The sequence below is a fragment of the Oryzias latipes genome, chromosome 13, assembly GCF_002234675.1.
Source record: "Oryzias latipes chromosome 13, ASM223467v1".
NCBI classification, from domain to species: Eukaryota; Metazoa; Chordata; class Actinopteri; order Beloniformes; family Adrianichthyidae; genus Oryzias; species Oryzias latipes.
The window spans coordinates 9,571,273-9,585,660 of NC_019871.2; the positions used below are offsets into that span (position 1 = coordinate 9,571,273).

Sequence of the window (14,388 nt, forward strand, 5' to 3'; positions counted from 1 at the left end):
TTTTTGCATTTCTTTGCTTTTATCATTTAATAGAAGTGAGACATACACAAAGAATGTTACTTTACTGATGTCAGTCTTTGTGCTCAATGCCATGACTAGCAACTGTAACAGCTAGCACTATAGATGCATTTTGATAATTCTTACAGATCCCACAGAGGAGAAATTAAATTGTTATAGCTTCAAGAATTACAGAAAGGTGCATAGAATGAAAAATGTGCAAAGAAAATATACAATGTTATCTGAAGCATTGGGCTGTTTAACCGAATGGTTGTACAGTCTTTAAGTAAATAAAGGATCTGGGGCACCACTCCTTTCTACACTGGGGGTGGATCAATCTTGTGCTGCAGGATCTGCACAGATTCTCCTTAGACTGGTGCAGTGGGTGAGAAGCATTGTTCATGATGGATGTCAGCTTGACTAACGTCCTCCTCTCATACACCTCCACAGAGACCAGTATACAGCACAGAACGGAACTGGCCTTCCTAACCAGCTTGTTAGGCTTTTTTTTTTCCCATCCGTGCTGCCTGCACCCAAGCAGACCACACCGTAGTGGAGAGCAGAGGTTACATAGTTGTAGACTGTCCTTAGCAGAAGTCTGCTGACTCCAAAGGATCTGTCTCCTCAAAAAATGGAGGCAACTTTGGTCATGCATGTACAGAGCAAATTTTGGTGCAAACTTTTGTCTTTACTTTCTCTCAAAGTTAAACTAGCTAAATTAAGATGTGACTTTAAATCATTTCAGTGTTCACATCTCCTCTAAAGTCCCACTCAGATAATATTTTGATCTATTGTAAAAGCGTTTAATTATGATTATGCCATTTTTAGTCAAAATAAAAAAAGTGTTTCCTAAGGGTGCATTCAGACTGGCCGCATTTGGTTACATTTAAGTGAACCAGAGTTAATTTCTCCCGATAATCTGGCACAAATTTTCAGTTTGAATACATCCAAGCAGACCCTGCTCCAGAACCAGAAACCGGTCTCGCATCCATATTGTGAGGTGGTCTCAGTCCGTTTTCGAACTGATACCACCGACGTAAACAGAGTACCAACCACAAAGCTGACGTAAACAGAGTAGGAATGAAGCAACAGATGAGCCGCGGACAAATTAAAAGCAAGAATTGTCATGTTATCAAACAGAAAAAAGGATCCTACTCTTTTTTTGTTAGAACGTTATTTTAACACAGCTGAAAACGCTTCTTACATGCTTTTTTGTGTCTCCGTGCGCCCATGATGCCACCCTATAAAAGCTACCTTGTAGTTTCTTTAACAGCATTCTCAAAAAAACAATGCCATAAAAACCACCACAATGAGACACAGCAACTCATTGGAATATGATCAGATGAATGCAGGCTCTTTAAACTTTAACGTGACACACATTGCTGCTTACTGTTTTCCCACCAATCTTTATTTCAGAAACACTTATCAGCGTCCCTTCATACCAGGCGTCTCTTCAGCACTGCAGTTGCCAGTTAAAACACAAACTGTAGGTCTCCTTACCAGTAACCACCTTGCAGCATGCCTCCACCATACCAAAGTAACAAATAAAAAGTGTTGTTCCAGATGTTCAAAACTAATAATTGAAATCTAACATTTTTATAAGTTAACTGTCTCGATAAGAACTGTAAAGCGCAGCACGTCCGTCCGTCCGTTGTTGTTGACCCGCCACCATAATTCCTGGCTAATGACTGAAGAAATCTTTAGTTCCTGTATTGTTTACAAGCTTTGTTCCAGAATCAGAATAGGTCGCTTGATGCCAGTCTGAATACAGACCACAAGCAAGGTTAAGGACTCAATCCGGTACCAAGGAAGCAGGCTCGATCCGGAACAAAGGATTTTTCCAGACTGAATACACCGTAAGACAGTTTCTGCAGAGTGGCAGTAGTTCAATAGAAATTTGCCTCAGAGTTGTGGGCCGGAGCAAAGCCCGCACCCACTACACGTCACCTGAACAAAGACGTACATTAATCCAGTCATCTACAAGCAGATGCATCAAATAGGGGCGGGGAAAGGAGCTTGCGGCCTAAAACAGAATATCAATCTTAATTTTCTTTATATATGTTCTCAATCATCAGAAAAAAATGCCACAAGAACATGTTAAAAGCATCAAAAACAAGATTTTTTTTTATTGGAGTGGGTCTTTACTGCTTCATACTGACACTGTAGCCTACACTAAAACTTTAAACAGAAAGTACAGAAAAGAATGGCCAACTTTGTCATGTTGTACAACTGTCTCACAGTTTAAAACCATTGTAGAACTAATACAGCTTCTCCTCCCTCTTCTAACTCTAAAACTACTGGCCATGACAAATCATAGTGGTAGACTTTCATGCTCCAAAAAGCAGCAGTCATGGATTAAACGTGTGGTACAAAACATAAAAACCTTATGTGAATTTACAGCAGCTGTGGAGATGGTTGCAAAGCACGAAAAAAAAAAAAAGAAAAATCAGGTAGATAATGAAAACACAGTGGGTTTGAACTGTCTTGTTGTTGGCTGATGAAAGCACTGGTCCTGAACGTGTACGTGGTTCAACAAGCCTCTGACATGCTGAGCTTTTCTCCTTGGGATCGTACGCCTTCAGCAGAGCACATCATCTCTCTATGAGGATTTCATCACATTAGCCTAAGCCGGATGCACAGATAGCAGCAGCAGCAGCTTCAGTGTAGGCAGAGGCGCAATCACCAATTAGAGCTATCACACACTCTGTAATTAGTAAGACCCACTGATTTTAGCTTGTGTAAAATGTATTCATATTATCCAGACCACAAATAAGCGTACTCATCTAATTAGCTAACATAACTCACAACCTTAATTAAAGTTAATACACTATGATACCTCAAATCCAGAGATTACAATACCCCAAGGTTCCAGATAATTACAGTACTCACAAACTGACAGCAAGAGATCCCAGTCTCCTTCTCCCTTAGCTTATTAAAATTCAGGGTCAAAATGGACGAAACTTTGGTCCAGTGAGTGTTTTAGGTTTCACTAAAACCATATGAATGTGTTTGAATATATAGGAAACCTTGCTAAGCTCCAACGATTTTGCAAAGTTATTCTTTCCCCTTCCTATTTTATTTTTAAAAAGAGATCTGATCAGTAAAATTCAGCCTTAAAAATCTTTGAAAACTTTGATAGGTGCAAGTTTTTTATATAGTAAAATATTTTACTACAGTAAAACAATACTAAGCCAAACAGACACTAAAACTCAAAGTGACCTATTTGCAAAAAGGTGCATTTTAAAGTTGTGTTACAAGCATGTTTCGTAAGAAATTATTACATGCATCTGGAAGACATATATTTGACTTGTTGTATATGCGGCTAAAGTCCGACTCCAAAAACTAAACTTTTGTTATAATGTTCCCCGTCATCTTTTAATTATGAATGACACTGTTTTGAGTCAAAACAAAATAAAATAAAAAGTGTTGTTTTCTAAGACAGTTTCTGCAGCGTTCATTAGAAATTCACCTCTGAGTTGTGGGCTGGATTGTTGACATGGAATAAGCCTACCTTGACTTCTCATTATCCCTTTGTTTACACTCTGACCCACTAGATCACAGCTCCTCACAACCCAAACTTAACATTAGCAAGGCAACAAAAATTCCGAACAATATTGGAGCTATCCACCCGTACCATTTTGAACCAGATGTCAGCTCAGATGAAGAAAACAAAGACGTACATGGATCTATTTGTCAAGTGGATGCATCAGCATTGTGTGGAGAAGGGAGCCTGTGGCCCACCTGTTTATGTCCTACGTCACACCTACAAGCTTTTTCCAACGACACTTCTTTGTCTGCCCCTGATTCCTAACGATTTGAATAAAGAAATACTCGGCAATGCATATTTGAGCTAAAAGTTTCTTGTAGCTGTTCTCCATCATGAGAAAAATGCAATAAGAACATGTTAAAGACACCAAACGCACTTTTTTTATTGGAGTGAACCTTCTGTGCTTTTTTTCATTATATTGCCCTTTCGGATACAAGACTGCATTCAAGCTGTACTTGTACAGTGAAAGCTTCAATGCATTCTGCATAAATAAAAAAAAAATAGTTCTCAAGCAAGGTCAACTGGGGCGGATTTTTGAAACTTTAAGCCACATGTTAGAGGTAAAAAGAGCCTTTGAACCACATCTCGAATAAGGTGTTGGTTTCTTACAACACAAGTTTATGTGGTGGCCCTGCTTTGACTCTTTGAACCAACGGTAGGCCTACAGTCTATGATGATGGGCTTGTGTTAGAAATATGGTGCTTTTAAGTCTTTGTGGTTAAAGTTAATCATTATTTAGTAATGCTGAATACTTTTTTGCTGTGTTATTTTACCTGCCTGCTTTAAATAAAAAAATATTTTTTTAAAGCTACACTTAACTGTGGAATAAATTATGGCTATCAAACTATAGGCAACAGACAAAAAGGGTAATACTTGAAGAAATGCTTTTATTTTTTTTATTCAATATGACCACATGAATTAAGTCAATATGACCAAACTTCTTGTAATGAGTAAAATATTTACTGTAGCAATAACTTTGATTAAACTAAGACTTTTGGGCTTTGGTATGGGGTAAAAAAGCAACAAAAAACCCAACTGAGATTTCTTTAAAAAAATACATTTGCTTATAAAAATCGAGCAGTACTTTGTTTCTGTTTAAAATAATTCCCATTCATTTCAATCTCTTTTCTGAAAGAAAATCACAAAAGCTAAAAATCAGAGCGCCCAGTTTGTGAAATCTGCACTCATGACAACTATAAAGAGAGAAAAAGAAACACATCAGACAAAACAAGCAGCAAAGTGCAGGTGTTCCAATGTATGAACACCATTATGTGTAAAACAAGAAATATATTGCCTATTGCATTACACAACATAATAGTGTCAATAAAACGTTCAATATGCTTTTGTTGTGCTAAATGGGAAAAAAGAATAAAATAAAGTAGAAACCCTGCAAGCAATTTCGAATGGATCAAAGAGGCCGATTACTTTTACTGTTCTAATATCTTTAAGCTTTTTTTCCTTTACTGGCAAGGTTCAATGTGGTTTTTTTCTGAATTATGGTAGAAAAATACTAGATGGATATGAAAAAGAAATATCCAGTTAAATTATAAATGTTTAAAAAATCCTTTTCATTTCTAGATGTGAAAAATTACTGATGTCAATGCACATTTGACCTCACTTACCGTTTTTCTTGTGTCTGACAGTAGACTCAAAAACTGATACTGCTTTATTGTTAGTTGGTTAGTAGATGGTTCATCCTTCCTGTAACTTCACCTTCCTGTATTTTATATGGGCTGGGGATCGGCACAAAGAGACCCAGACTTGGGCCCCCATGTAGCTACATAGTTAGGCAGTAACGTGAAGAGGGTCTTGCCCAAGGAACCACACTAAATGAATCGTATCCCCTGGGAATTGAACCCTGGATTTAAATTGCAGTTCTGAGTATTTCTTAATTCAAATCAATGTAAATCAGAAGCTAATGAAAAATGCTTTTCGAAGAAATCTTACAGATCCTACTTAAAATTGCAATATTGCACTGGCAATGTTGAATTGGGAGTGTGAGGGGCTGTAATCTAGCAGGAGAGAATGTAAACAAAAGGATGATGGGAAATAGGGGCAGGCTTACTCCCGAAAACAACTCAAATTTCTAATGAACTTCTACTGCTCTGCAGAAACTGTGTCCTAGTAAAGGACGTTTGTTTGATTTTGGTTAGAAATGGCATAATCTTAATAAAAAATACCATTGGGAACACTTTCGAAATAGATCAAATGATAATTGGAGTGGGGCTTTAACCTTACCATTGATAATAGTTTTTTCTAACTTGAACAATTGTATTCCTGCATGCAACACCGAACACCTGTCTGACCTGCATGAAGTCAAAATGTTTTGGACCTTCACAATGCTGAACCAGTCGAAGGGGAGAAAATGCCAAACTTCACAAAGAACAAAAAAAAGATTATTTGTCTGAATTACAAAAGAGGGACCAACCCTGGATGACAATTAAGGTTGTGTATTGATAATGTTCTTCAAACAATGGGCGAGGCTTTTCTACCTAAAAAGAAATCTAAATCAAACCAAGACAAAAAGAACCATATTTGGTTGCTGGTGTACCAACTTATTTTTTTCTAAAAGAGCCCAAAAATACAAGATAAATAAAAAAGACCCACCTAAATACACATGCATGAACACAAACACATAGATGAGAACAAAAATAAACACAGACAGTCAAGCCTGCAGACAGGCTCAGAGGGTCCCCCCATGTCACACACACTGATGTAAATTGATGTCCCCCACTGCTGATCCTGGATCTACACCGCAATAACCCCCCACCCCCTTGAAACTGTTAAAATTGTGTGAGCCCAGAGGACAACTACTCTCCCAGCTCTGTGGGGAAACAACCTTGACATGATCATCTGTCTCAGTTATGGAGAAGTTAAACCTACTGACATGCATAAAGGAGCTGAGCCACCCCCCTGCAATCTCTGTTACTTGCTTACTATTATTGTCCCATGTTAAACTAACAGAATACATTTTATAATTGTCGTAACAAACCACAGAGGAAAAGGATTTTTTGTTAAACACTTCATGTGACTTTATAGGTGAAGGCGTATGGGATTGCCGTCTCGTGGTCGGCTTGCGGAAACCATGAGGCAAGAATATAACCTCACCTCAACCCAGGTGACTTCTGACCCTGAGTGTCAGAGCAAAGTAATGCGAGGAGCTTCAGGGCGAACCAGGTCAAGATAGAGATGAAAAGTCTGGAGTGAGAGGAGGAGGGCTAAAAGGCGGGACAAGGGCGTTGCTGCAGTGAGCTCTCACTCAGTCACCCATCGGCTGGAGGTGTTTACGAAACTGTCAGTCCCACGGTAAAGCTGCTCCTGGGGGACTCAGGCCACCAGGGCGATGAGAAAATAATAGCTCCTTCTGTCAGAGCTTCAAGGGATAGGGCTCTGATGGACACCACTGGGAATTATAGTCAGCCTTTGGGACACATCCCATCCTAGACTTTAACACAGGCAGAGCAGACATGCAGACAAGCACCAAAAACAAGGAAGAAACCAGTCAAATCACTGTTTTTGAGGTGTACTGTTAAATTTAGCTCATGAAACTTACTTTCAGTGTCTCTATAATCAAACTTAAGCTTTGGGAAACAACTTTATAAAAATAGTTTATTTTATTCTAGAAACAATCACTTTCTAGAAGTGCATGAATTATATTTTAGCTGTTATAAGGGCCAACTTCAATATAAAAACCCTCTGTTTTTTGGAAACATCAGCTAACAGAATTGTCATTTACAAGCACATTAAGAAATGCTGGCAACAAAAAAAGCGTGGCCTCAATGACCTGCCTCTGCATATTTTTACTCTCGCGAAGTTGACTTTCATTTTGTTGTAAAATAAACATCAGTGGCTGCCTGGCAGGAATGAGATCAATAAAAACTGTTTAAAAGTCTTAAAAGATGCTTGTTTAGAAAGCATGGAGTGCCGCGTTTGACGTAAAACCCTTTTCTCCTCAATATCTCCCCGAACCTCACAAGGACAATATGCTGTAAAAGAAACAGACACAGTTGAATGAAAATTGAGAACGGCCTTTTGCCATGAACTTAATTGGAAGACACGGCGTTATCCATAAAAACTGACTCTAAATCAGGGTGGACCTCCATTAAAGGTTGAGGGGAAAAAAAGAAAGCCCAGAGTAACTCATCATTAGCAAATGTACTCAGAAATCATGGGGTAGCATCTGTTTTCTGCACATCCAACATCAATGCTGAGAGCAGTGGTGCCTCTGGGAAGAGGAGGGGCTGAGGGGGATACAGGCGGCTATTCCCCAGCCCCTTACCATGAATAACAATCTGTACCTCCAGGTAATTAAAGGGGACAAATCATGTCCATGGGGCTGCACCACCCCATCATTAAACAAAACATAACTGCTACTTGGTATGGATGCACATGAGGAGAAAACTGATCACACATCTCTACATACCCCAAGGATTTTATGGACACCAATGTTTTTTTTTGCTGTGTTATTTTACCTGTCTGCTTTAATTCAGTACTCCACATGTTTTTGGTTTTTTTTTTTGCCAATAACCTCCAACTGGGTCCTAAAACCATGACATGCTCTGTTAGGAGCTAGAACAGATCTCCAATGCTGCAATCACAAGACTCACACAGGGAAGCTCACAAACATGTCTTGCAAACCGATGTGTCTGCAAACATATATAGAAAGTGCATTTAAATGTGATGCAAAATTAGAAGAGCACACACAAACTGGGATTCACACTATGCCTCACTGTGTACTCTACCTCGTACAAATTGGAATTGGAAATTGACAGCAAACACAGCTTCTGCTGAGCGTGCACATGCTTCACCCTTATGTTTAAAGATACTGCTTGAGACAAGCAAAATCATGCAAACAACAGCTCACATTTTGAATACAAGCTAACAGGCAGCTGAAGTTCCCCTGTTTTTTTTGTTTTATTCTTGTGATGAATCACTAGTCTACTTTTTAATAAAGTAGTGGAGAGGCAACAGACAGCCTCGGCCAGACACTTCCGACTGCTCAAGTACAGGGCGGTCACATACAAAAGACTTTTTAAAAACCTGGGGAATGAAAAACACCCAAGGCCCCCCACTGGGATCCAAGCTGTTTTATGACTTTAAAACCTGATAAATAATGCAGCACCTTACCACAGGAGGAAACACAGAAAAAAAAATACAGCAGTACTTCAGCGCCAAATTCTGGACAGCATGAGCCACGCAAGTAACAGTAACGTACAGACTCAAACTGAAGGCTGATACCCTTCAAGGTGAGAATCAAGGAAGAGGGGGTTGTGTTGCTACACTGCTTCTTGACTTCATTGTTTTTCAACACAAGCAATAAATTTACCTAGGAGTAATTCTTGGAACTTGCTGTGGTAAAGATGTGAAAAAAACAAGGAAAAGATTAAATCAATGCTGGTTCAAATGAGGGGAAAAAACTCCTGAGAGCCCTTCAGAAAACCACAACTCTTCAGCCTCAGCAATTTTAAAGACATTTTAAAAATGTATTGTACATTTTTAGGGTATCAAACGGGTTTTTAAAACCATTAAAACGTTTCTTTGTCACAATGTTTACCCAAGCAAACCTCAGTGAGCAAATTGTACTGAATTAAAAAAAGACACCAGTTTGTGTTAGGGGGGTGAAGATTGGCAGATCTACCTGGACCTTTTGCTGGACTTTGCTGGCTGAGAGCAGCAAAATATGTAAATTAATCTATACAACTATATCTATATATAGCTGTATACTGTATTTATTATTATCTCCTGCCTTTCTGTGTTAGTAATGGTAGTTGTCTGTGTTTGTCAGATCTGTTTTTCCAGTGTATTTTCATTTGTTTGTTGTTGTTTTGTTTTGTTTTTATGTTCTCACTAAAGTAAAAATTAAATAAATGAGAAAAAAAGCAGTCATTAAGTAGTTTTAAATGCCAATGTTTATTATGAAATAAAGTTTTTTTTCTTTTTTTTGCACATTTATTTGTATTTTGTGTTGTGGTAGCAGTGTTTTGTGTTATTTCCTTTCAATTTTGTTTAAAACGAAACAGCTCAAACTGTATATAGTTAAAAGTTGAATTGTAAACAGTTGTTTTTTTATATATTTTTTTTAAACATTTTATCTGGAAGCAATAAATACCATTCATAAAGAGAAGGAAAAATAGGGAATAGTGTATATTTTTTAATGATTTGCAACATAAATTCTTGTTTTTCATAATACATTTTTGTTTTTTAGGGGCTTGCTGTTAAAAAAAAGGATGGATTAGGTGGATTAAATCTGTGGTCTAAGGCTCACAAAAAACAGCTAAAGTGGAGATAATTTCTGAGAAGTCAACCACGTCTCTGATTCCATTTGAAGTGGCATTACTTCATTTAAAGTCAAAACTGTCAAAGTTCACAAAGATCTTAAAAGTAACCAATATCAGTGCTTTGTTGGTGGTAGCCAACATCATGTTTTATGAAGATGAAGAGCAGCCTTGGAAGTCAATTTTAGTCACAGTAATGTTTGTTTTAGCAGTACCATTCTTTCTATATTCCGTGTTGCAAAAGGTTGGGAGTTATAGATTTCGTGAATAAACACAGTTAATAAAGTTTGACGGAGTTATCTGTGACTCTTTTGTCTATCTTAATGCGCCTTACAGTTCGATTCGCCTTATATATGACATTTGTTCCAAAAAGACCATTCACTCCATTACGCCCTCTAGAGAAGGAAAAAAACAGTAAAAAGAGTTGAAGGTGTTTGACCCTCTTAGAATTTAAGATTTATATATTTTTACTCTTTTTTGGATTTTTAAGGTTAGTCACCTCGCTGGAAACATAATTTGCATTGCCATCTTCCAGTCCTCTGAGACTAGAGTTTGATTATAAGATGTGAAGTCCTTTTGCATCCACAGAATGGTAGACAGTTGGTCTCATGCTGAGGAAGCTGGCAGGCCAGGAGCTTATCATCTGGAGCAGCTTACAGCAGGTGGACAACACAAACCTCTGCGCTGGACAACGGTTTATCACTGAGGCTTACTGCCAAAGCAGCAGCAAGCAACAATAAAATGACTTCTATCTTTTTAATATTTGTCACAGTGCTGGTAATCATGATCATGTTTTTGTATGAAATACAACACTGTGTGTCTCTAAAGCAGCACATCCATTTTCCTGAATGGTTCTGTGGGCTGTGCATCAGTTTGGCATCTCAGACAACCGGAATGGTCTTTTTTTTATTTATTGTTATTTATTTCCACTTCAACTCCAACCAAACTCCTCCACCCGATAATGTTATGAAAGGTAAAAATCTGCACCAGTTCTAAATAAAATCAAAGTTTCCTTCCTTTACCTTCTTTCAGTTTAGACACTGTGGCATAATGCCAAATAACAAAGGTAGGGATTCAAGAACCATCTGCAAGCTGCTCTTTGCACAAGCAAAATTCTATTTGGCAGATTTTTTGCTCCTGGGTTCTTAACAAAATCAATCTCAATTGAAGCCGCAGATTGTGTGTTTGATTTACACTGAATCACCTGGAGAGGCAGCCACAGATATTTTAATCCAAGTCTTTGATCGTCATCTATTCTGCTCCATATCTCCCTTTCTCAACAGCACTTATCCTCGTCTGCGCCTCCAATTGTTGTTGTCTGAAGAAGTTTTGTTTAAAAGCTTAGAGGACTATGTTTCACATGTAAAAAAAAGAGGAGTGTGAAATGGAAATTAACTTTATCTGAACATTACTAATAGACTTGCCACCATGGTTGACTGACATGCCATCCAAAGGGCACCATAATGACCCTGTCATGAGGGAATGATGAGACCTGACGACAGCTAGCAGCGCTCGACCTTTTGCATGGGAGGTCAGGTGTCGCAGGGATCAGTATCTTCCTGATGTAGGAGCCGCCGCCTCAGGGCTCAGAGGGAATGAGCCACAGATGACGGGGAACGGGACTTTTTCAATCAAGCAACCTCACACGACAGTGATTTTGTGCATTTTGGCAGCAGGGTGACAAATAAAAACAATAAAATAGAGATCAATTGTAATCAGTCACAAGACATCCAGACATCTTCAGGGCAGATGGAAGATAAAGGAGAGTGACAGAAACTTCTACCATCATTTCTACTTGACATTTCCTTTTTTGTGTGTTTCTTCTGGAAAAAACACATTTTTAATACCTAAAAATGTCTAATATTACAAATACAAGCTAGATTTGTTGTTGATCAATCTAAAAGAAGAAGAATTAGAATAAAAAAGCAGACATTTGTAAGTCTGCAAAGTAATTCCATGGGATTTATAAGTGGAAGCTCGGGTGCCTTTCAAAGAATCTTTATCCACACATTAGTTAGTGTTGTTGATTATGCACACGGGGTATTAATGTCTTATTCATTTTTTCCTGCCTCCCTCATTTCCAAATATCACTAATCCTGTTAGATGAAATCTATTAATGTTCAGCTTTGGCTGCCACACACAAAATTCCAAGTCAGTCGATAAGCCCTAAATTTGCCATGAAAGCATATCTGGACTGCTTCTCTGGATTAGAGAGCTTTATTGTGGCAAACGCAGACGTGTGACCGGAGCTTCACGGTGGGGAAAGTCACACACACTCCAATAACAAAACCAACAATAAGGTGGAGATAAACGCCTGCTTTTCTCGTATCCCTCATTTCTCATTCATTAGCGTTTCGTGTCTGATCTCAGCTGTGAACCTAATTAAGCCTCTTCTAATCCAGTGTGATACTTTAAATTTACAGTTTTGTGACAAGAAAAAAATAACAGTGGAAGGAAAAATAGAAATAATTTTTCTTTGTGATATTTCCCTTTGTTGAATATTTTTGACAAAAAAAGAAACAAATCAATCACCCTAAACAGAATTTTAACTTATACATCCAGGAAAAAGGTCAAAGCCTTTAAAAATTAGTCCACAATGCTGCAAAATCCCTGCCAAACCCTTCATAGAAAACCTAAAGATTCCTTTCTCATCTCTTTAGAACAGCAGCAAACAAATCACAGGGAAACCTTCCTGTGTTCCTTAAAAGTGCATCAGTTTGTAAAGTCCCACTGTCACTTGCTGCAAAGGCTGGTGGGAGACAAGCGCTACCACAAAGAGCTGCTACATCACAGCCCCCGAGCAAGAGTGAGAAAAAATATGGCACAAAAGAAGCAGCTTGGATGACACTGTCTGCAAAGATCCTAAAGGATGCGACGAGCGCCTCACCGGTGTGCGGAACAGCAGATTGATAGTAAAAACTGTCACAGATTCTTCCTTAACACCTTCAAAGGAGGTGGCAGGGATGATAAACCCAATTTGTTTCTGTTGAAACAGCACTATAAGAGTAGAAGAGTGTCACATTTATCATGTAAAGTTCATAACATACCGTGTCTCTAAGGATCAAAGATACAATCACTGTTTTGCTTTGGCACTCTGTGTAGTCTGGGTTATATTTCCCATTCATAAAAATTACCTTTCCAGTACCCTGCCTGCTGAGGTCCTGTTCCCGGTGGGCAAAGACCCCCCAATATTTCCAATGACGACCTTTAAAGGTTTGCTTGTTGCAATCAGAAACAGCCTGGCTGTGTTTTTGCTGTTTCCATCATAAAGTTAAGCCTTTTAAACCCATAAAAATGCAGAATTTGCCCAATTTCTTGTCTGCTATCAGACCATTTGGCCAGATAGGAAACTTTCAGCACCGCAGAGAAAGAACAGCTCCGCCAGAGCACTAAGCAGCCACTCAACAGGCAGCTTTGACAAGTAATACCTGTCAAATCACAGCAACAGCACGCTGACTGTGGAGAGGCTTTACTACAAATGTCTACTTTGAAGGCTCGTCATTATGTAAGATCTCAAACCCTTACATTCATTTGCGTAGAAGCGGTAGGATTTACGCGCAGCCAAACCTCAGCTTAACATCTTACACTACAAGCAATTGCAACGTGTTTTGCATGGCTCACACAGACAATGGACAGCTTTCATGCGCAACGACGCATTATCTCCAGCTGTGCGCATCTATCCATGAAGAACGCTCCTAACGCAAAAGTCAGCTTACCTCTCCAAAATGACGCAAAGGCTGCTGCACGCGCTTCCCACTTAAAAACAGAGGTGATCCATACCGGCGAGTGCGTGAAACTTTTATTTGATGCGCTTCTTGCTGGGAGCGAGATTTGGGGAAAGACTGCAACTACAGGGGTTGTGCGGATTCTCCGAGTTTTACGCACAAAATCATTGTTCGGGCAAATGAAAAGAGTCGTGCCTGAAAACTTATCCTGCATGCAAGAAAAAAAACAATATCCTCAGTAGGGAAAGATGGAGTGTGGAGTGCAGCCGTGAAGAGCCTGGCGCAAGCAGATTTGTCCATGCTGCTCCTGCAGCGAGCAGCCTCGTCAGCCTCTCTGGGTCCTAACGCTGCGCTAAACTAATGACATCTCTACCAGTCCAGAGCCTGCCGAGACTGACGAGGATCCACATAAAAGCAATGCTTTGGAGAACATGAGGGTCCTCCTCTGGACTACATAATCTGAACACTCAAAAATATTTAAGTTCATTTGTATGCAAAAACATTTGGAATTGTTTTTTGGTTTCCTTATTTTATGGTTTCAGGACCTTTAACAGAGAATCAAATTTCTAGAACATAGTTTATAGAATTCAGAATGAGAATTCAAAACCGACTGATAAAGATGGCAAAAATGTATTAATGCTTTACAGTATATATTTGAACAAAATCCCATGCAAATTTTTTGTGCTATTTTTTTAAGATCACATAATTGATCACTGTTTCAATTTGCAGGCTATCTAGGTTTCCCATTTTTATTTCCACCCAGTATCAATTTAAGCTGCTTTTTCTGTGGATCTAAAAAGTTGTAAAGAAATGTACCCATCATCAAGAAGAGAAGAATGGATTA

General features: G+C 38.8%; 1 protein-coding gene across 1 annotated transcript in view; it reads right to left on the reverse strand.

The window, feature by feature from the left end:
• The window catches only part of robo1 (roundabout guidance receptor 1), a 247,701-nt gene extending 233,791 nt beyond the window's left edge, over window positions 1-13,910 (reverse strand). The window contains exon 1 of the mRNA XM_023961823.1: window positions 13,536-13,910. The gene's annotated coding sequence lies outside the window, so the exon portion shown is untranslated. The remainder of the gene's footprint in view (window positions 1-13,535) is intronic.
• Between the last annotated feature and the right edge of the window lie 478 nt (window positions 13,911-14,388).